This window comes from Camelus ferus, chromosome 17 (genome assembly GCF_009834535.1).
Source record: "Camelus ferus isolate YT-003-E chromosome 17, BCGSAC_Cfer_1.0, whole genome shotgun sequence".
NCBI lineage: Eukaryota > Metazoa > Chordata > Mammalia > Artiodactyla > Camelidae > Camelus > Camelus ferus.
In genome coordinates this window covers 35109641-35132390 of record NC_045712.1, presented here as the reverse complement: position 1 = coordinate 35132390, position 22750 = coordinate 35109641, and the positions used below count along the sequence as shown (strand labels likewise).

Below are 22750 nucleotides of genomic sequence, written 5' to 3'. Positions count from 1 at the left end.
GTCCTGGGTCCAGGCTAGGGGAGCCTCCAGAGATGACTTGCTGCACCTCCCGACTCTGGAGGGCCTTGGCATAGCTGTGTGGGAAGGTCATCCCTTGTGGGGCCGCAGTCTGATCTGTGGGGGCCCTATTCTACCCCCCTTAGTCCCGCAGAACGATTGCGTCTGGTCCCTCTGCTACATCACAGACCTACACATGACCTGAAACCCCTCTCCCTCCCCAGCTTGCTTTGTGGTCCCTGACATGGCAGGGTTTCCTGCCCCACCTGCATTAGCTTTTCTAGCAGCCTCCCTGGCGTCTATTAAGCCCATCGTTAATCTGAATCCACAGAGCTCTCCATCCAACCCACGACTTCCATCTGAGCTCGGAGGAGTGCATCTTCAGAACCACAGCACAGATCAGGCTCCTGCTCTGTGTCGAATTTCACCTCGCTAAACACAGTCAGTCCCACGGAGGAATCAGACTTGTCCCGTGCTGGTCCATGTTCAGTCCAAGGTCATTCTCCTTCACAGACAGGTGGAGTTGAACGCATTTCCCTTATTTCTATCTTTCCTCCTTCTATCCCAAGGAGGGGCTCTGTGCCTCCCTTCTCGAACTATGGAACCAGCTACAATCACCAGGCTTTGCTTTCCTGAGCGTTTGGGCTTGGGCCTGTCCCCTTTTCTTAACCCCTTTCGCATTCCACCAGCACCTCATGGGGAAAAGGATTCGTACATATTCATCTCTGAATCCTGACACCAGGCAAGGACCTGGCTCACTGTCGGTGCACATGTTCAGATAAATGAGTGGATGAATCCTCAGCTGGGGGCCAAGCCCCTTCTCTGGCTGCCTGGCTGTTGTCCTTCCTGCTGCCACCCTGGCTCACCTGACACACCCACACGCCAGCCACACCAGACCCTAACCCCCATGTGCTCATGCCCCATCTCGCTCATCTGTCTCGGACATGCCCTTGCTCCTGCTCCCTCGACCTCTTAGAGAAATCCTCCTGGGGATGGAGAATACGCAGCCAGACCTCTTTCCAGACCAGTGCCTTCGCTGATCCGTGCCTTTGTTTGCTCAGCTGCAAAGTGGGCATAAGAAAACGACCTGAGGTCTGGCTCCCCAGCAGCAGAGCCTGGGGTTGGCATTCTTGTGCGTGGAGTCTATTAAGGGAGTGCTCTTGGGAGAAACCTGCCAGGGAAGGGCGGGGGGAGGACAGCGAAGGGGAAGGCACATGGCAAGGATGTGATTTCAGGCGAAGTCCACCCTCGGCCTTATCCCCTGGGAAGCCCTGGAGGGTGAATTGCACCATAGAGGTTGTTGCCACCTAGTGGTTCCCATCCGCCAAGGACAATACCCTCCGGAGAAGGTGCAGGTGTGAGAAGCCAGCCTCCAGAGAGCCAGGGGCTGGGCATACCTGCCAGGGAGAGGAAAGGGTGGAGCCTCAGTAGCACCTGCTAACATTACCTCCCTTATGACTTGCTGAGACGGCGAAATCAGTATATTTAACATACTAAGAATGGTAAATTGACACTTAACAGAATTCAGCTATTGTTTTCATCATTTGTCCTCTTGCTTCAAAACCCAGTAAAATTCCACCTCTGAAGTCTTCCTCACTGGCTGTCTTGAGAATTAATCATCCTTCCCCGGCTGCCTCAGCATGGGGTGTTTTTCCTTCTCATTTAAGTTTTAAAGCGGCACAAGTAAAACATGGGGGATTGTTAGTGTAAAAGACTCTAAGGGGGCCTGCGGTAAATGGGGTATCATAGAACGTTCTCCTCTCGGCCCTCCCGGAGGAAATCCCTGTTCAATCTCTTGGTGGCTCTTTGTGCCTCAAGTGTATCGACCTGCGTTGTATTTGGGGAGTTGTTCTCCTGGCTGCATTTAGAGACCCTTAATGGGAGGGATCCGGCTTGCCATTTCCTCTCCCTGCTGAATAAACGTTTGCTCAGCTCAGAGTCAGCCCGACCTTCTAGAGCACAGGACTGGGATGGGGCAGGATGCCTGATCCAGGTCTCCAGCCTCCTCTCCTCGGGGATTCTGACTCTGGAGCTGAGTCAGCCCAGGAATCTTTTTACAGATTCTGGTACCAAGTTTTCCAGGTTTGTGAGATAAAAAATCTGCCTGAGAGGATGTAGTTTTCAAGGTGGCTTCTATCTGAGGAACATCGATTTATTCAAACACCTCCTCCTTCTTGCTTGGTAGGCACTGTCATTTTGTGTGTGCGTCGAATGACTGTTACTGTGACTAAAATAGTGAGACATGGCCATTGTGGGGAATTGGAAAATAAAGTCATCTTTAATCTCATCCCATCAAAATCACTTTTGAGGGACTTCCTCAGGGTCCCGGGATCACACCGGCATGGCCAGTTTAGGGCTCTGCTGTTCCTGGCCCCTGCCTCTCTAACTGGCCAACGGGGACCGAGCTGCTTTCTCTTCTTATTACGGACTCAGAGGTGATGTGCTCACTGGCTCACCGAGCGCCAGTCACTTCCCCGTCTCTTCCTCCTTGTCCGGCAGAGGGAAGCGGCTGTTTCCCTCATGTGCTGCCAGTTCCATCTCTCAAGAAGTCTTCAAGTTGCAAGAGTCTGTCAGGGCCCTATTTTTAGTGGAGTGGGACTTCTCCTGGGTGTCCAGATTGCCGAAGCTCCCCCACTGCCAGATGCTCTTCTGCATTGTCACTGGAACCCCCGTGTCCTCCCTTCTCACATGCCAGTCACCTCACATCAGTTTGGCCACAGCTGAGTAATCCTCACCCCGCCCCTGCCCATCCTCAGAGGAGGAAACTGAGGCTCAGCGAGGAGAGGGGGCTTGCCTAAGTTCCCGGGTGCAGGAGGGGCAGACCCAGGCCTTCGGCTCTGGTTCCAATCCCAGTGCCTCACCTGACCCACCCCTATCCTGTCCACTCCACTCCCATGACCCTTTGTGCCTCTGAGATGGACATGACCACATTCTGCCGGAGAGAGGAGAAGAGGGGTTGTGCGTCTGTGTGTAAATAGATAACATTGATCTTTCTCCTGCTAACCCAGAGCTCATAAGCTGCCGGTCTGCTGGCCAAAAACCTGCCATCCCTACGTTCTGTCTGGTCCTCTCAGAGCCTTACATTTTTTTTAAGCTGTTGATGACATTTAAAGATCAAGAGTGTGCACATAAAAATCCAGATGTCCAGATTCTCTTGAAAAAGTAGAAAACTCACAGTGTAGGCTCATATCCCTGCCTGGCCACGGTCAGGTGGAGCTGAGTAGCAGCTGTACCCATTTAACGGGGCAGATGCCACAGTCCCCGCCCCTCCTTATTACTCCCCCAGTAGAGCCAGTGTCAGCTGCTGTTTGTCACCTCACATACATTGTTGCTTTTTCTTACTGGTAGTTTCCAGAGGTGAGAGCCATAAGTCAGAAGCAGCCCACCTCACTCAGTATTATCTGGCCCTTGTAGGCACTGGAGTTTACAATCTCTGCGGTCCTTCAAATTCCTCCCAAAGCATCCTTGCAAATCCCAGAGCCTTAGCACACAGTAGGTGCTCAAGAATAATGATAGCTACTGTTTGTTGCATGCTGACTTTGTGTGCTGTGGGATTTATAACCCTTTTAAGAGGTAAACTAACAGGCTTAGAGAGGTAGAAGGCATGCCCAAGGTCTCTGAGCTGGTAAGTTTTATCACTAGGACTTTTGTGGTGTCATTCGCTTTTGCAGGGAGTTGCCTCAACTTATTCAGCTTTTACACCTATTCTTTTTGCCTTTTAAATTTGCTGATTTCTGAAGGTTTCATAAAAGAAAGAGTAACTGAAGCTGAGCTTGACACTATGACTGGACAGAGAATGAGAGAGAGAGAAAGGCATTTCCATCAAAGGAGCAGAAGAGAGACACAGACACGGTTTAGTGCTAAATGTGCATCATGGAGGAGCACTGGGAACCAAGGTGTGAAGGGAGTGGAAGGGCACTTGAGGTCAGAGCTGGAAACCCGGAATGGCAGCCGAGGCTGTGGGACTTCTGAGAACACTAGGGAGCTATGGAAGATTTTAGAGCAGGAGCAGACATACTCCGTGTCTGGCTTCATGAAGGCTAGTGTGGTAGCTGGATGGAGGCAGAAAGGATGCAACTGTGAGAATCCGGATCAGAGATGTCAGGACCCTTCACAACACAGGGCAGAGAGCAGATTCCAGGGGGACTCTGGGGGCCCTATCAGTTAGGACTTGGTGATAAGAGAGGCTGGAGCTGGTCGTCTGGAGTCACCACAGTGTCATTAAGTGGGATGGGGAAGGTGGGAGGACATAAGGGTTGGTGGGGCATCCATGGGGAGATGTCCTCTGGGCACCTGAGGGAGAGGACAGGGCCACAGGAGGAGATGCAGTGTTGCCTGCCAAGCCAGGTGTGGAGCAGTGAGAATGGAGTGCTTGGAGCCAAGTAGAGCCTGCAGACACCTCCTCTCACACCTGCTGGACTTCTCTCTGGTCACTGGCCTCCCAGGCCCCCTCGCTTCCCTCTACGCCTGAGCCCCCAAGAGTGACTATCTTCTGCCGCATCCCAGGTAGCAGAGCCCAGGCCATGATGAATTTTGGCCCCAGGACTGGTAGCAAGATCCCAGCCATTCCTTGGAAGCAGGTTTCCAGACACCCAGAGCCCAGGGTCTCCCCATGTGCTACTCCTCATTCAACAAACCAAGGTTTGGGGTGGGGTGACCATGGTCAGGTCCTCCAAGCCCCCTGCCCCAAGGGAGCCCATCTTCTTCTCTCTTCCTGTGAAGAGAGCAGTGCATTTGGCTTTTTATAAAGCTAATAAATAAATAAGCAAGCGGGCATGACTAATTGATGGCATGGAGCAGACCAAGGCGCTGGGAGTCAGGTGGCCTGGCTTCCTGGTGGAGCTTGGCTCTTCAGTGACCTGGGGCCTGCGCCAAGGAGGGGAAGCCTGCTCTGAGGAAGTGCTTTCAGTGTGTGCCTGGGGTTTTCACCTTTCTCCTCAGGCAGGGCCTCTATCCTGGCCAGGCTGAAGGCTGGGGGCCAACAGGTGCCCCCACCCTACCCCTATCCTTTCTCAGTGTCTGAGTGCCCTCCAGTTAAACACCCAAGGATTGGTCCAGCCAGCCCCCTCCCTCAAAGCCAGGTCTCCCCATATACCCACTCCACACCTCAATTCATCCTACACTGTGACCCCAGCCACTGGTTCTAGGTGTGTTGCGAAGCGGGAAGGGGGGCGGTTGGGGAACCCCTACCCAAGGGGAGGGGTGGGGAGCGATGCCTCCAAGGGCCAGGCTGATGGAGGGGGGGTGCGGTGGTAAGGAGCTGGTGCTGGTGAAGGTACCTGAAGATGAAGACGGAGCCCCGGGAGAGGCTGGTGACCCCTCCCTGGGCCACCTAGCACGTGCGCATGGAGGAGGGCCAGGGCTGGATGGCGCGCTCTGGGTCCCGCAGGGCGCTCTCTGTGCGGAGTTTGGGGAGGGCCGAGGGGGGGCGCGCGGGGGAGGAGAGAGCGGGAGGGGAGGAAGGGAGGGAGGCGGGCAGAGCGCAGTGCAGCGGTGGCAGAGGCGACGGCGGAGGGAGGGAGGCAGGCGGGCGGCGGCAGGGCCGCGGGGCGAGGCGAGCGCGGGGCAGCCGCGGCAGAGGAGCCGCAGCCCCAGCGGGGCCGGGCCGTGCCGGGCGCGCATCAGTGGCGGCGGCAGCGGCGGCGGCGGCGGCAGCGGCAGCGGCAGCAGCATCTCGCTCGCGGAGCCGGCGCAGGTGAGGCAGGGGCGGCGGGCCCGGAGCTCTGGGCCTCTTCCCGTCTCCCTCGGTTTCTATCTCCCTCCCGGCCGGCTATCCCTTCCACAGGCGCTCGACCCCGGGGACCCATGCCGGGCCAGAGTCCGAGCCTGAGCGCGTCCTGGGTCCCCTCGCCCCACGGAGGCAGGCGCGTTGTCAGCGGTGACCTTGAGCGGGCACCAGGCGACGGGCGGGGCGGGCCGGGGTGGGCGCCTGCGGACCCGGCGCCTACGGGCGCTGGGAGGGGGCGCGCCGCGCGCCTGCCGCGCGCAAACTTTCCGGGGCTCGGAACACCCCTTAGCTGGGGGGTGTCCATGGCTCTAGAACCCCCAATTTCTTCCTTCCCAACTGGCTCTGACTTCTCCGCCTGGCTTCCCCCCACCCCGTATTGGGGGCCCCCCTTTCTCCAGGCCCTGACTCCTGCAGGCCAGGAAGGTGACCAGAGCTGTGGACATTGACCCAGGGCTGAGGGCTTTTTCCCTCAGGAGAGGCGGTTGCCAAGCTTCTAAGGGCCGAAGCGCTGCAGGACCCTCCGCCAGGTGCTCTCGGCATCTTTGGCCTCATCTTCTCCTGGTGCCCCTCACCCTGCCCACAGCCCTTCCCCAAGGGCAGGGGTCTCCCACCTGGTGACACAGGAACTCCAAAGGCCCACGCTCAGCTGGGATCCACAGCTTGATTTTTTAGCCCAGTGGCAAAGGGTCCTTGAGAAAGTGGGCTCGGTACCCTCTAGGCCCCCAAGGTGGCGCAATATGTTTCTGCACACCTTAACCCACCCAGAGCCTCCTCACCCTGGAGCCCTGTGGTCTCAAGAGGAAACTATGTCCTGGCCATCTGGTGTGTACTTGCATCCCAGAATGTTAGTCTTGGAAAAGGCAAGTGAGGCCCAGAGAGGCTGAGCCAACCTCAAGGTCACACAGCCAACCCACAGATGGAGCAAGAACAGGGCTTTTTTATAATGGTTTGGGGACGGATGGACTCCTGTTTGGTTCCCGTGCCTGGGGGATTTGGGCTCTGTCTCTTACTAGCTGTGTGACCTCTGACAATTCATTTCCCCTCTGACTCACTTTCCCCATGTGTAAAATGTGGGTCGCTACCTCATAGGCTGTTCTGATGGCTTGGTTAATGTTCTTAAAGTTCTTACTATCATGCCTAGTGTGTAGTCTGTTTCCAAAATTTTTTGGCTACCAACATGTGAAATTTCCCTTCGAGCCTGGAAGGGAAGAAATTCCCATCCTCTCCCTTCTGCATCTGGTACCTAGATTTAGGTGGGTTCTCCTTGTGGCCATGTGGGCTGCTGACGGGGGCAGCATCTGTTGGAAGCCTGAGCGCCCCTGCTCTGTATGGAATGTTCGGTGGTGGCAAGGGTCCCAACACCCTTAAACACCCTTTGGACCCACTGGTCCAGCTAACCTAGGCTGTGATTTCTTGCTGCTTCCATGGGGAGGCCAATCCCTAATTTCTAGCTGGGAAATGAAGACAGGGACCTGCTGCAGACCCAGGAAGAGCACCCCCCCCCATCTCATGGGAGAGCATCATTCTAACCTCCTCCATTTGACCAGCTCCTTTCCTTACCTCTGTGAGATGTAGTTCCTACTCTGGGAGGTATTATTGGCAACAGAAGAGTTGAAAGAGGGGACCTTATTCATTCATTCGTTCACTCACTCACTAAACCTTGATTCATGCCTTCTCTGAGTCAAGAGGTGCTTGGAAATACTGAGAAATCAGCCATATCTAGCAGCCATGAAGCTCTTATCAGGTGCCAGGCACCTGCTGGGCAATGGAGACACAGTCATTCATTTGACACATTTTTAATTAAGGACTTAAAATGTGCTAAACACTGTTTGATATGCCAGGGAGATACCGGTAAATAATATAGACCTGGCCCCAACCATCTGGGGTGACCATATAATTTGTCACCCAAACCGAGATACTTTTAAGAATGAGAGAGGACATGCTAAATAATGACACCAGGGCCACAGACATAGACCAGGACCATCCAGCCAAACTAGGATGTGTGGCCATCCTGTGACCTTGTATTCATACACCAGTATTCACAGAGAACTGTTAATATTTTTTGTGCTTGCTTTTTGCCAGGCTCTGTTAAGCACTTTCGAGTTATCATCTGACTTAATCCTCCCAGTGCTGTGGAGCTGGTGTTACCATCTGCCTGCAGCTGGCTAGTAGTGGTGCGGGGACCACCTCTGCTACTTAACTGCTGGGCTGCACTGCCTCCCCAGAGATGGGCAAGACCCAGGGTCTATGGGCACTCACTCTCTCTGAGAGAGGCTCACAGATGCTGTAATAGATGTGCTGTGGGGGCAGATAGAGGCACAGAGTCTGCCTGGAAAGTCAGAGGCAGCTCCCCAGAGGAGAGGACCTTTGAGCTGTACCTTGAAACATACGTTAGGCTTTTGATAGACCGTGTAGTTGTGGGGAGGGCATTCCAGGCCCAGGTGGCTAAGGCTTGGAGGGGTGAGGTATGTGGACTGTTTGGGGAGAGCACCCCAAAATAGATCTGGATCTGTGATGAGACAAGAGTTAGGTCTGAAACAGCAGAGCCAGCGAAAATTAAGTCCAAGTGTGGTGTGCAATGGCATTTTGGAAGGATGCTCTGAAGATGTGACTTTTCTGTGGGCAGGGAGCAGAGGGAGGATTTGCTGTACTGGATTTCCCTTTGACAAGGATTGTCTATACTGTGATCTGTACTATGGATTGCCTACTTGGTCGGGGAAATCATTTTGTTATATAGAATCCTTGCAGGAGAATTTTAGCAGCGTCTAGAGCAGCAAAAAGGTTTCACCAGGCAAGGTGATTGCCGACAAGAGAACTATTAACCTACTTAAGAGGGAGGGCTTTTAGTAGCACCATTGGCAAGTAAGTTAAATCTTTTCTATTTGTTAAACCACCTCCCAAAAACTCTTAACTCCCTCCCCTCCATGTCACCTCCATCACCGTATAAATCTGCGAGTAATAAGACTGTATTTCTGTAGTAATGTCTTATTTCTCAGACTCTTCACTAATTCAGACTGGCCTCCTTTCCTCTCCTCGCCGATGAGGTGGGACTAAGGCTCTATAGTATCTAAACATTTGAATCCATTGATAGAGAACAACAACAAAAAAGGGGGTCAACTACTGGGGCCTTGAGATTGGAAAATCATGCTAGAAAGATTTGAGAAGCCGAAGAGAACCTGATGGAAGGCAGGGAGGGAGGAAGGAGCAGGGCCAGCTTCACGGGAGTGTGACCTGTGTGGTGATGAGAGGGGCCCCACACTTGATTTCATGCTCTGCCGTCACCATATTGAAGTTCTTAATACTGTTTGAACAGGGGACCCCCCATTTTCATTTCACACTGGGTCTCACCAATTACGTAGCCATTCCTGGGATGGGGAGAGGAAGAGAGAGATGGGTGTTAGAAGGAAGTTGGGGAAATGACAGGGATGGGGAGAGAGAAAAAAAAAGGAACGTTTCTAAAACCCTTGCCATATGCCAGATCCTGTGTGACACTGTTTTCCATGTTTATCTGCTTTATTCTTCAGGGCTATCCTATGAAGTCACTGTTTTACCATGTAGATTTTATAGGATTTAGGTATGGTAAGGCCAGCAGATCAGGAGATGACGGCCATTGAAAAGGCTGTTTGTTACTCAGGGTTCTCAAGAGGAGGGGGCGCATCACGCCACAGGAGGCCACCTGGGGAAGCACTAGGGTTGGTCAGGATGCAGAGGGAGCAGGGGAAAACGTGGGCAGCAGCCTTTACTGTGGTTTCCAGAGGAAGGAACAGGTGAGGCAGAGATAACAGGTTCAGGACTGGCAAGTTAGAATAATTTCAGCGGGCTCTGGAGCATAGTGGCTGTCCCTAGTTGTCTGGTATCCCAGCGCTGGAGTGAATCAGGCAGGCCAAGTGCAAGAGCTCCAGAAAGGAGGTGGTAGGGAGGAGTGTGGGAGTATGGGAGTGTGGGAGACTGCCTTTGCTTTTTCTGCCCCTTCCCACCTGCCCTTACCCCAACAGGTCATAGAACTTTAGACCTAGGGTATCTCTTGAAGAGTATCTGAGAGAACGCTTTGATTTTGCAGGAAAAGTGAGAAGATAGGCCCAGAGAGGGAAAGCAACTTCTCCAGGATCACACAGCATTTTAAGGGATCTGAACTAGACCTAGAATTCATATCTCCTGACACTGGAACACTTGTTACTATTTGTTTCCTAGAGCAGAGTTATGACGAAGTCAGATCCACCAAACTGAACATGTTAGGGTCCGAGTTCTTGTCTCATTTAACATCATTTTCCCAGGGTGTCTGTGACATAGTAGGTGCTCCATACACCATGGTACCAGTTTCCTAGGGCTGCTGTAACAAATAAGCACAAACTGGGACACTTAAAGCAATAGAAATTTATTCTCTCACAGTTCTGGAGGCTAGTGGTCTGAAATCAAGGTGCCAGCAGGCCCACACTCCTTCAGAAACCTGTAGGGAAGGATCCTTCCTCACCTCCTCCTGGCTTCTGCCAGCAATCTCTGCTGTTCCTTAGCTTGTAACTGCGTTACTCCAGTTTCCGCCTCTGTCTTCCCACAGCTGCCTTCCCTCTGTGTCTGCATTTCCACATCTCTCTCTCCTTATAAGGACAGCAGTCCTATTAGAATAGGGCCCACCCTCATTGAGCGTGACCTCCTCTAAACTCGATCACATCTGCAAAGACCCTATTTCCAAATAAGGTCGCGTTCCCAGGTGGCTTGGTTAGGACTCCAGCGTATCTTCCAGGAGGACACAACTCAGTGTGCAACAACAATGAACCAGAGGGAGCGAATGTTTACGGTTTGGGTCAGGAAGGAGCTCCCCTCTCCCCCAAGATTAACCCCAGTTCTGAAGGATCGAAAATTCTTTAGAAGGAGCAAACAACAACTACAACTGTTCAATCCACATTAAGAGAGAAAATCAATCCATGTTCCGAGAGAAAACAGTCCAAGTGCACACAGTAGCACGTACCGCGGGAGCCAGCCCGCTTGCCTTAGAGTCCTGGCACCATCATGTTCTAAGTGTGTCTGTGTGATCTGGGTGCGTGAGTGGCTTCAGCTCTCTCCGTTTCCTCGTCTGTAAAGCAGGATACCAAAAGTGCCTGCCCCGTGGGTGCTTCCGTGAGGAATGACACAAATTAAGACGAGTCCTTCTTAGAGCAGTGCCTGGCACACAGCTGTTACTGCTACCACCATCATCATCTCGTAACTTACAGAGCACTTCTCCCATCTCCTTGTATCTTTCAGTCTTCTTCACAGCAAGCCTACGATATGGCTCGATAGATACCAGCTTCCTTTCCCCGTAAGGCGGTTACTGATTGATGAAGCCAGATTTCAAACCCAGTTTTCGGGTTTCCAGTTCCACGCTGGCCTCATTGCAGCTGGAAGCCCACTGGGATGAAGATGTAGCTGATGGATACTTTCTGGTTTCACGGGGCTGGGAGGTTGGAGAGCAGTGATGTGTCAGGCCCTGGTGGCGGAGGGGGATGTGTGGGGAAGGGGGTGATACCCAGAAAGGGGAAACAACCTCAGGAGCTGTGGCCCAGTTGTCACTGTGCTTCTCAGAAGGTGGGACAGACTGGGTCTTTTATTTTTAACTTTGCATCCTCAGGCCCTGGCACATAGTAGGTGCCTCCTAAATGGGTTGGATGAATGGATCTCTTATAAAACACAAAAGAGTCGCTGTCTCCTACCCCAAAACACAACGAGAACAACAACAAAAGCCTGGGATGAGGCCCCCTTGCCCGAGCGGTGTCTGCTGTCCACAGCAACCCACAGATGGGCCATCGACATGTGAGCAACTTCGAAAACCTGCTTTTGATGCTATTAGAGGAAATAAGCTGGGTGAGCAGTGAAGGGTGGGGGTGCAAAGGGTGTTCAGTACGTAGGTGGGATAGAAGAGGTGCAGGGTGTGATGAACTGGCACTGGAGAGAGAGTCCACGTTGAATGAATCTCCCAAACATCATTAGGAGTAGATAAGAACATGAGGCCGGGGGAGTTCTCTCCCAGCAGATCAGCACAAAGGACAACTAGCTGAACTCTGAAGTAAGTGCGTGTTTTTATCGGCACTGATTCACAATAGATTGTTCGGTAATATCACAGTAGTTAGGAGTGCCTAGGAACAAATTCTGGACAGACCTCTTACTAGCTGTGTGACTCTGGGCAAGTGGCTTGACTTCTCTGTGCCTCAGTTTCCTCATTAGTAAGAGAAGGAAAATAAAAGGAAGCATAGATTGTTTTAAGAATTAAGATTTGCAAAGTGTTTAGCAAAGAGCCTGAATCATAAATATCATCTCTCTCCTTTGCCCTCTTCTTCCTCCTCCCCCTCCTCTTCTCTCTTCTTTTTAATGTAGTAATCAGCTTAGTCATTAGAAACATCTCCAGCTCCGTACTTTCTAGGCACATGATAAACTGAACTTCCTTGCCTATTTTGACATTAGTTATAGCTGTGTGTCTTGCTTTGGCCAGTAACCTTTGAGAAGACGTAAGATGTGTTCTCTTTGGGTGGAAACTTTAATAACCAGCATGCTGTTAGACACTGTCCCCTTTTCCTCCCTTGGCAAGTGAGGCAAGGTGGAGATGCAGCCTCCCCCAGTTGGATTCCTGTGTAAGCATAAAACACAGCAGAGCCCTCAGCCAACCCATGATGGACATGTAGCATCAGTGAGAAGTGAGCCTTTGCTGTAAGTCATTGACACTTTGGGCTTATTTTTTACTACAGCATAACCTGGCCTGTCCTGACTGATTTGGGTAGGGAGTAAGTTAAAACAATCACAAGTTGTTTAGAGATCTTTTAAAGTCTTTTAATTCCTTCACTTGTAATGCCAAAAATTTCAGTGTTTGAAGGTACTGTGAATACAAGACAGGTGAGAACCACTGCCCTGTGAGGTGAAGGCCAGTCTGTCTAGCCCAGAACCTGTGGATCTGTGTTTCACCCCAGCCTCCTCTGCTTCTGTCCCAACATGTGCTCAGTGCTCTGCCTGTCAAGTCCACAGCACCCTTGAAATGGGCCACAGGCTTGCACATTTCCAGGCCTTTGCCCATGCTCTGCTAAGAATGGGCCATCCCCCAGGAAACCATGTCACTGGATGAGTGGCTGTGGTGGAGGGTGACAAGGGTGACAAGGGCTGGCAGGGAGAGGGGAGCATTGTGAGGCACAGAGGACCAGAATTAGGACTGAGAGTGAGTTTCCTGTTCAGTGTGAGAGAATTTTCTAGCTATCAGGGCTTGGCCTGCACAGTGGTGAACTCATCACCCTAGAAAGTCCCAGGTAGAGGTGGGATGTCACAGAGGGGGTTCCTGGTCAGCAGAACTAGCACAAACTTTCCAGTCCTGATGCATACAACTTTAGGTGAGATTGTCCAGGGAAGGGGACCTTGGCTGCAATTCTCTATGTCTTTTTCCCTTTTGAAAACAAAAGGAGCTTCTCCCCCACCCCTAGTTACAGACATGTCACGTAATGATTGTAGACCCGTCAAACGGTAACAAAAAGTGTAAACAGGAAAGTCAAACTCAATGAAATGCCATAGAACAGAGCTAATCTCCATTAGCATTTAGTCAAATGTCCTGCCAGACATTTCTCTATGATTGATTGGTAAATAGATAGATACTGTTTTCGCTTGTACCCTTCCCTCACTCAATAATAGAATATGGACATCTTAAATATCAGTAAATATACCTCTGCCTCATCTTTTATCAGTGGCTCTGCTATCATTTACCTAATGGATCCCTTTCTGATGGGCACTTCGGTTGTGTCCTGAGTTGTGCCATTATAGACAACACTGCGATGAACGTTCTTGTTCCTTGGACCCCTGGGCAGGTGTCCAGGCGTCTCCTGAGGACAAATTCCTAGAAGTAGAGTCGCTGAATCAGGCAGCGCTGTTTGGGATGAAAGAAGAGATGAGAGCCGTGGTACGATCAGGTCAAGAAATCATTTCTGGTAGAAGGGCAGCCTGTGGAGGGTCTGAAGGAGGAGAGAGCTGACAGCGAGATGGTGGCTGGGCGGGAAGTTTGGAGGGAGTGGAAGAGGGGGAGGGTGTGGAGGGAGCTGCTCTTAGAGGCCCCCAGCCCCTAGTTAGGGGTGAACCACTCCCCAGGCAAAGGCTAAATGTGATGCCAGTTAAGACTGATGTAGAGCCAGGTAGTTCCAAGCGTTTTTGTATGCACAGTCCCATTAGAGCCTCACCACCACCTTGTGAGGAAGCTCTCTGTCCCCATTTCACAGAGGAACAAAGTGAGGCCTGGAGAGGTTGTGGCAAAAGGAGCCCTGGTCTCCACTGGCAGTGTGTGGGGTCCTTCCCCCTCTAGACCTTTCCTCTGCACGCCCCGGGGTGCCCATGCCTCCCATCTTGGCGGAGGCCGTCTTGCCTGACCAGCCAGCTCATTCTCACTCTTGGAAAGGAAGACTGATTGTAGGTGACTTCTTTGTGAAGCTTTTCCTCACGGCCCCTCACCCACCCCACCCACCCCAGAAAGCAAGGCAGAGCTGCTCAGGGTTCAGAAAGGATGGCCTACAGGCCATCACCAGAGAGTTAACTATTTATGTGCACTGTTGGACCAGGGAGTCTGCTTTTGGCTTCAGTGAACTGGATTCCCCGACTCAGCTGACAAACAGACCCTTTCTAATCTCATGTGATCAAAAGCTCTGGAGTTGGTTAATTTAGCAGCTCATTCCATGCCATCGAAACCCACCATCTTTCTGTCCTTCTTCTCTGCCATCATCATTCTGAAGGTTACCCCTGCCCCAAGCATCCCTGCAGATGTCACAGCACCTGGCAGGACAAAAGGCAGAGGCATCTCTGTGTTTCTTTTATCTGGGAGAAATTCTTTCCCAGAAGCCCCCAGCCAACGTCCCCTTCTGTCTCATTAGCTGGAACTGGGTCACGTGGCCGTGACTAGACCAGTCACTGCCGAGGGAACGTGACTAAGGGCTTTAAAGGACCAGGACTGAGCCTTGCATCAGCTGGGGGCCCAGGTAGATGCCAACACAGTCAGGGCTCTGCCAGCCAGGAAGGGAGTGGCCACTGGGGACGCTGCCCCCAGGGTCTGCCCAACTGTGCACTCATACTGCTGGCTCCCGCGCTAGGCTGGAGCTGTGAGACGGCAGAGGATTGGGACTTACTCTCTCCTGTGTCCTCCAAGGACTAGCACAGGGCTTGGAATATGGTAGATGCTGAGAAAAATATTGGCTGAATGAATGAATGAAATGAATCAGTAGGTGTTTCTGGAGACTCCACCAAACCCCGAGATTTCAGGATTCTCTGTGCACCAGCAATGCCAGTGCTCTGCTGATCGGGGCAGAGGGTAGTTGAGGTATTTCAGAAAATATAGGGATGGCTTTGCCCTCAAAGACATTGCAATTTAGTTGTAGGGAAGACACTAGAACCTAAAAAAGGTGTAGAATTGGGGCCTGGACTCTGGCACTGACTGGACCTACCATGGAAAGTAAATGCCACCGTAGGTGTCAAGAGAAGTAGGACGCAGCCCATTAGGGACCAGATACTGTGCAGGGCAGAGGTGGGTGGTGGAGAAAAACACTCAGAGAGCAGATATGAGTGTGGTGGATCTGCAGCCATGAAAGCACCAACTAGGCCTGAAGGGGACTCATTCTTGAGGGCCTACTATGCGCTGGGTATCATGCTTGTACTTATTTTGTCTCATCTTTCCTGCATCTCTATGGAGTGGATAATTCTTTTTGTTTGTTTGTTTACTTAATTTGTTTATTTCTTTTTTTAAGTTGAGATACAGTCAGTTACAATGTGTTGATTTCTGGTGTACAGCACAGTGTCCCAGTCATGCATATACATACATATATTCATTTTCATATTCTTTTTCATTAAATGTTATTACAAGATATTGAATATAGTTCCCTGTGCTATACAGAAGAAATTTGTTTTAATCTATTTTTATATATAGTGGCTAACAGTTTGCAAATCTAAAACTCCCAAATGTATCCCTTCCCACTCCATTTTGCCTGGTAACCATAAGATTGTTTACTATGTCTGTGAGTCTGTTTCTATTTTGTAGATGAGTTCATTAGTGTCCTCTTTTTTCCTTTTTTTTTGAGATCCCACGTATGAGTTTATCATATGGTATTTTTCTTTCTCTTTCTGGCTTACTTCACTTAGAATGACCATCTCCAGGTCCATACATGTTGCTGCAAATGGCATTATTTTATTCTTTTTTATGGCTGAGTAGTATTCCATTGTATAAATATACCACAAGTTCTTTATCCAGTCATCTGTCGATGGACATTTAGGTTGTTTCCATGTCTTGACTACTGTATATAGTTCTGCTATGAACATTGGGGTGCATGTATCTTTTCGAATTAGTTTGGAGTGAATAATTCTATCCCCATTTTGCAGACAGGGAAGTTGAGGCTCAGAGGGTGAGGTTGCCTGTGCAGCATCAGAGTCAGGAAGTGTTGGAATTTGGCTGAGAAAGCAGATCTGTTCTGAAAAGCTGGCTCTGTTCTGCAAGGAGGCTGTGATGGCCTCTGAGGGCCCACTTAGGACCAGCAGGAGGTGGAGTGGATGGGAAAGAGGAGACTGGGAACTGACAAGAGGGCTTAGAGAAGCGCAGTGCAGTGCGGAGGCAGGCAGAACGTGCCAGTGGAAGAGGTGTTTGCTACAGTGTTTAGGTTGGGCCCGAGGAGCCACGGTCTTCAGCGGTAAGCCTGACTTCACATCCCCGATCTGCCAGTTAGTAGCTGCGACCTTGGCAGGACACTTCCCTTCTCCATAGCTCAGTTTCTCCATCTCTAAAATGATGATAACAGTTAAATGTGTGCCCAGTGCCTGGCATATAATGAGGATTTAATGAATGGTGCTGCTATGATTATCAGTACTATTGTTGCTATTGTTTTAGAATTTGGTGGGTAACCAGATCTAGATGTGATTCCCTTCGTGTGAGGGTCCTGGGTTCCAGTTCCACCTTGGTCACCACCTTCACACTTGACCTTGACTTCCTCCCCCCGAGGCTGGCTCTCCAGGCTTCACCCGCACACTAAGGAGGCTGGGTCAGCTGAATTCTTGCATCCTCCTCGTTCCAAACTCTGCGCTTGTGTGAGCTGGAAGGGGGAGGCTGCAGTGACAAAAGGGATCAGAACAGAGTGAGGGGGCATCGGGGATGCCTTTGGAAGCAGAGGAAGGAAAGGGCAGAGGTTGGAAGGAAGAGCAAAGAGGAGCCAGAGCAGGTGAGCAGCCAGCAAGGACCGAGCAGGTGTGCCCACCAGTTCCGCAATTTGGAGGTGGGCAGAGGGAAAGTGCTGAAACCGGCCGAGGCAGAAGCACGCTGAGAAGAGCTACGTCTGACACCTGCCCGCGTTGTAGGAGAACCAGAGAGAGAGAAAAATCAATCACAGCAATGCATGATGTTTAATACCTGGGGGCAGGGCTTTGAAGAGTGTGTGTTCAAAGACTGAAATTGAATTTCTCCAGAGTTTGCAGTAACACTGCAATTATGCCTGAGAACATGTCTATGAAATCCCCTCGAAATCTATTTTTGGGCACAAGGTTTTATAACCAGAGTCAGAAATTGAGTGGAAGTGTGTGGGAGGCTGACCCTGGCCAGTTTCCATGTTTGAGAGGAGGGGAAAGGGTATTTTTATCTGCAAACACCGTGTCTCCTAGGGTGAGATCAGGAAAGAGGCAGTTTCATCACTTTGGGTTTCTCACCCACTGTCATGTTAAGACAGGGACTGTCTTTGACAGAGCTGTTCAAGTTTCTTACTCAGAGTGGGTGGCCGGGGGCTGGGGATTGAGCGGGGGAACTCGTCTGGGAATTTGTAAATTGGAACAGAGATCCATGCATCTTAATTTGCCAGAGACTCCTTCACATCCATCTTGTGCAGTTGTCACCATGCCCAGGGAGCTTTGTCTGGCTGGAGATTTCTCTTGCACTGCTGTGTCAGTTAGCTGTTGCTATGTAACAAACTGCCCCAAACTCAGTGTCTTGAAGCCATCATTTTGCATTATTGCTGACGAATCGACAGGTCAGATGAATGATTCTTCTGGACCCAGCTGGGTCCCCTTGTATGTCTGTGACCTGCTGCAGGTCAGGTAGGCAGCTCTGCTGATACTTGCTGGCTACCTCATGTGTGTAGGGGTGGCTGGCTCCAGGCTGGCCTGGGACAGTCTCCCTGGGACAGTTCAGCTCTGCTCTATCTCCAGCAGTGTGCCTGGCTCTGTTCATGGCACAGTGGCAGGGCCATGAGGGACCGAGAGCAGAATCATGAAACGGGGCTCGAGACCTAGGCTCAAAATTGGCAGCATCACTTCTGGTGCACTGTGTTGGCCAAAGCAAGTCATGTGATCACCCCAAATTCAAGAATTGGGGAGATATGATGGCACCTCTTTGATGGCAAAGTCACGGTAGAAGACTCTGGGATCCAGGCAAGCCTGTAACTGGGGCTGTCAGTGCCCTCAGTCTGCACATATTCCAGCATCAGCATTGGCCTCTGGGAGAATCGTCCCTCTTTAGAGTCTCCCTGATGCCCAGGAGTCCCTTGCTGTGCAAAGAGTTTTCTGCAAGAGTCTTACCTGTGGAATCAGGAAAATATATACCCCAAATAATGTGAGATCAATTTTCATTCATGAGACTGGCAGAAATTAAAAAGTTTGGTGCTCTCCAGTGTTGGTGAGAATACGGGGGCAATAGGTGCTGTATACACTGCTGGTCAGCGTTTCCACGCCACAGACCATTTGAGGGGGCAATTCTGCTGTATCTCTTAGAATGAGAAGTACATGGAAGAGTTAAACCCAGTGTGGAATGACCATCTCGTGGGTGAACTGTTGATATACACAACCACCAGGGTGAACCTCAAGGAATGAAAAAGGCCAGTCCTGAAAGCTTACATTCCATGTGACCCCATCTAGGTAGCACTGGTGAAATGATGTAAATGGAGAGATGGAGGACAGTTAGTGGTTGTCAGGGGTTAGAGACTCAGAGAGGGGGTTGCGGAGAGGGGCATGTAGCATAAAGGGGAGGTGGGAGAGGGGTTTGCAGTGATGGTTCAGTTGAGTACCTTGGTGGCGGTGGTGTTTACCCGGAGGTACACATGTGATAAACCTGCAGAGAGCTGCACACACACGCACACACACACCTAAGCGATTGGTGCCGTCCAGTAAGCCTGGTGGATTGTGGAAAGTCCATTTCCTGGTTTGGACATTGTACTTGATTTATGCAAAACCTTGACTTTGGGGGAAGCTAGGGGAGGGGATCTGGGTCTTCCCTGTGCATTTCCTTGCAACCCCTGGTGAATCTATAATTATATCCAAATAAAAAGGTAAACACAAATACACAAGCCCTCTGGCCTGATAAGTCCACACCGATGCTAGTGTCTGTGGCACAGCTGTGGTCCTGTGGCCCCGGGAGGCTAGTGCAGACAGTCACCAAGCACTGGATATGACCTGGAAACAACTTGAATGCATTCTCTCATCTAATGATCATTTATGGAGTGCCTACTATGTGCTGGGCACTACCCCAGTCTCTGGGGATAAAGCCATGAACAAAACAGTCCAAGCTCCTGCCCATGTGAGGTTCAGGTTCTAGTGATCATCCCAGGGGGCTGACCCAACCACAGAGCAGTCACACTGAGGAATTCCGTGTAACGGGGACAGAGAGGTGAGATCGAGCCAAGTCTCTGTGGGCTAATATGGTTCTATCTCCAGAACACATCACTGTGTGGCAAGAGCAGGAGACAGAATCAGGCAGACATTCGGTGTGATGCTTATTTAGAAAAGAACAAAGAAGCAGAGCCAAATAAAGGAAGGCTGGAGCTTTGACGTGCTCTTTGCCGGCTGTGGAGTGGGTGCCCCTCCCCAGAAGGGAAGGCCCACAGGGCCAGGGAGTCGTGGCTGTTTTGTCCTCGCTCCCCTGCTCTGGAGCAGGCCTGGCACGTAGGAAGCAGTCAGACAGCAGCTGAAGGAAAGAGTGAGTTGTCCCCATTTTACTGATTGGCCAATGGAAGCACCATTAGACTGGCTTGACCCCCCAAAGAGCTATGAAGTGTGGATCGAATACCCCTGGGCTGGAGGATACCACATACTTTTCTTTCACACATTTCCCACCCCAACCCCAAGAGGCTGTGACTGTCAGGTCTTAGGTCTTCCTTGTCTACACTGGCTGTTGGTTGTGGAATGAGGTCACACTTTGTCAGGCACACCTGCCGGCTTTAATCCTCCTCTCAATCCTGTTTTGCGGGGAATGGATAGTCACACATTTTCCACCTGATCTCAGGCCCCAGCCCCTCATGGAAGTTTTGAGGCACACAGTGACGGGTGGCTGGGAGCAGAACAATCAGTTGTGGGACACATGGATGTTCCCTGGAACCCACGTGAGTGCCCTGGGGGGTGGGGGGGTGCTCTTTTCTCTCTACTCCCCCCTCAGCCCATTAGCTAATCCACCACGTGTCCTGGGGCCCACGGGGGAGGCTCCTCTCAGATGAGGGGCCCTCTGCAGCCCGCTGCATCTCTTCGTGAGCCCCGTGTGTGGCTTTGCACAGAACACCAAACAGACTCTTGGGAACGCTTGCTGCATTGATGTGAGTTGAGATTTTTTTTAAAGGCAAGTGCTGAATTTTCAATCACAAGTAACACTTGTGCAGCACTTAGCTATTAAGGTAAGAGAAGAGAGCATGTTCATTTCCTTTAAACCGCATGAGAGCACATGTAGTGGAAAACTGAGCCGGCGAGGGCACGGAGGCTCAAAGCCGCTCGCTCGTCTGTTCATTCACCAAACATACCTGGTGGGCATAGTGTGAGCCATGGCGAGTCCTGAACCTGTGGTGTGACCCAGAGCCATCCACAGGATGAGGAAGCAATTTATCCTGTGTCGCCCGGGAACCTGCATCCTGGGGGTCACAGCACAGAAGTTTCTGGGACACCTTCCTGTCCCCATCATAGGACCACAAACCATCCTTCCAAATGCCGCCCCAGATCATGAAACATGAAGATGCTCTCGGGGTCACTGAGGGAATCATTTCAGACCCAGGGATCCCCCTGTGTGGGGGCATCCGTAGTTGAGATGGTGACCTTAACGTGTCCCCTCCTCCGTTTCCTGCTTGGTCCTCGTGAACATTCATCACCGGCTGCAGAAGAAGACTGTGAAGCCAGATGACTGGTCTGCAGCCGGTGAGCCTCGGCGCCCATAAAGTAGAAATTAATGAATGACGGCCGGGGAGAGAGGCAGGGAAGAGGACAGCAGCTATTTCAGGCTCAGTCTGCCAAAGCAGATCCTAATGCCTGCATCTGTGTATTAACTCTGCACTTTGAGCAGAAATCGAAATCACATTGGCTTGGGTTTCGTTTGCTCACCAACTCCAAACTCCTCAAGTTTGGACATCTTGTAAAAATATGCAGATTTTAAATGAATAAAAAGAAAACAGAGCTACTGTGAAGATCGATTTCCACTCTGTCTTTCTAACTTACTATGATTCACCAAATCTTCTCAGAGCCAGCCAGTAAAATATACTACGGTCAGAATGACCTGAGTTCAAACTTTGACTTTCCTACTTTGTCACATGACCTCTCTGGGCTTTAGTTTTCTCAACTATAAAGTCCGGGTTGAGAGGTAACATTGTTGGAAGATTAAGGGAGATACTCTCTGGGAAAGTTCCCAGCACCTCTAACCCCTACGTTGATGTTAGACCCATTATATATAAAAAAAACCATCACCGCCCCTCCTCCCCTTTTACCTTGGATGAGTGTGGTCTCAGGGCACTGAGGTTTGGGTGTGAGCTGCTGTGTGATCCTGGGGATTTTAATATCTCTGGGTTCATCCGCTTGAGACATGAGAGGATGGAAAATCTCCATCCTTCTGCCTCAGCGTCCAGGTCTGGGGCAGAGGAATGGAAATATAACGTTCATTGGTTATCAGATGTTTGCTGAGCATCTTGTAAGTGCAGTCACAGGGAGACCGTGGGGACCTCCTGATGACTTCCGGGGCTGGGCCCATGCATCACGAAAATGGACCCCTGTTCGGTGTGGTTGTTCTCTGAAAAGTGGCAGTTCGTTTTCTTGGATAAACCTGGGTACTTCCCCTCCAGGTGTCTGTGTCAGGCTCTGCGTAGAGGACTGGGGTGGAGGACCAGGAGAAATACATATGAGTTGGATGCTAATAGCGCAGGCTGTTGGAGTGAAGCCCGAGGGCCTTACAGAGGTACTGTCTTGGCAGCGGGTCCAGAGAACCACAGCTGGAGCGGCCGAGGGACCCAGGCTTTGTCTGGGCCTCCCGGAGCTGCTGGGGCCCGTGGGGCCTGGGAACCAGCAAGGGGAGAGTGGTTTAACGTGGTGGCTCCAAGGGCCTGCCCCATGTCCTTGAAGCCAAGGATGCTTTCCTCTGTAGCATGACCCATGTGTGGTTATCTATGAATATCATCCTATGAACAGTCCTGTAATGTAGAGATTTCTCTGTCCCCATTTGGCAATTGAAACCTTAAGGCTCCAAGAAGCTAAGGACCCTTCCAGAAACCACACAGCCAGCAAGTGGCTCAGCCAGAATTCTCCCCTCCTCGCCCCAAGGCCTATGCTCTTTCCACTTTATTTTAAAAGAAATATTCCCATTTTCACTTGAAAGTGTCTGGTTAGGAAGAACTGGAGACCCGGAGTAGGCCTTCAGAAAGAGCCTTCCACGTGGGCAAACAATTCAGTAAAGACTCAGCAGACGCTTGTGGAGCCCCTGCTGCGTGTCAGCCACTGTGCTGGGTCCCTGGGACCCACCTGTGAGCAACGAGGTGCTCAGGAGGTGATGATGGATTGAGTTTTAAAAACTTGATTCAAAGGCTTTTCTAAAACGGATTTGGGCATCTTTTAATTCATAACCAGGTGAGAATTCTCAGACCATAACCTTTCCTGTAATTAAGTGAATGATTTTCCTCTAGGAGTCGATTTTGCCTCCCTTCTCTTTGTCTCTAAACCGCATTGCCGTGTGCAGGTGCAAAGCCACTTCCCTGTCTTTAGGGACCGTTCCGAGAAAAGTTTTATGCATCTGCCTCACGCAGTTTAATCATCCAGAGGTAGAGATTTCAGAGT

General features: G+C 51.1%; 1 protein-coding gene across 3 annotated transcripts in view; it reads left to right on the top strand.

Annotated features, from left to right (window-relative positions):
* Positions 1-5529: 5529 nt before the first annotated feature.
* The window catches only part of ATP2B2 (ATPase plasma membrane Ca2+ transporting 2), a 330440-nt gene continuing 313219 nt past the window's right edge, over positions 5530-22750 (top strand). For all 3 annotated transcript variants that reach the window (XM_032458949.1, XM_032458953.1, XM_032458952.1), the window contains exon 1: positions 5530-5692. The gene's annotated coding sequence lies outside the window, so the exon portion shown is untranslated. The remainder of the gene's footprint in view (positions 5693-22750) is intronic.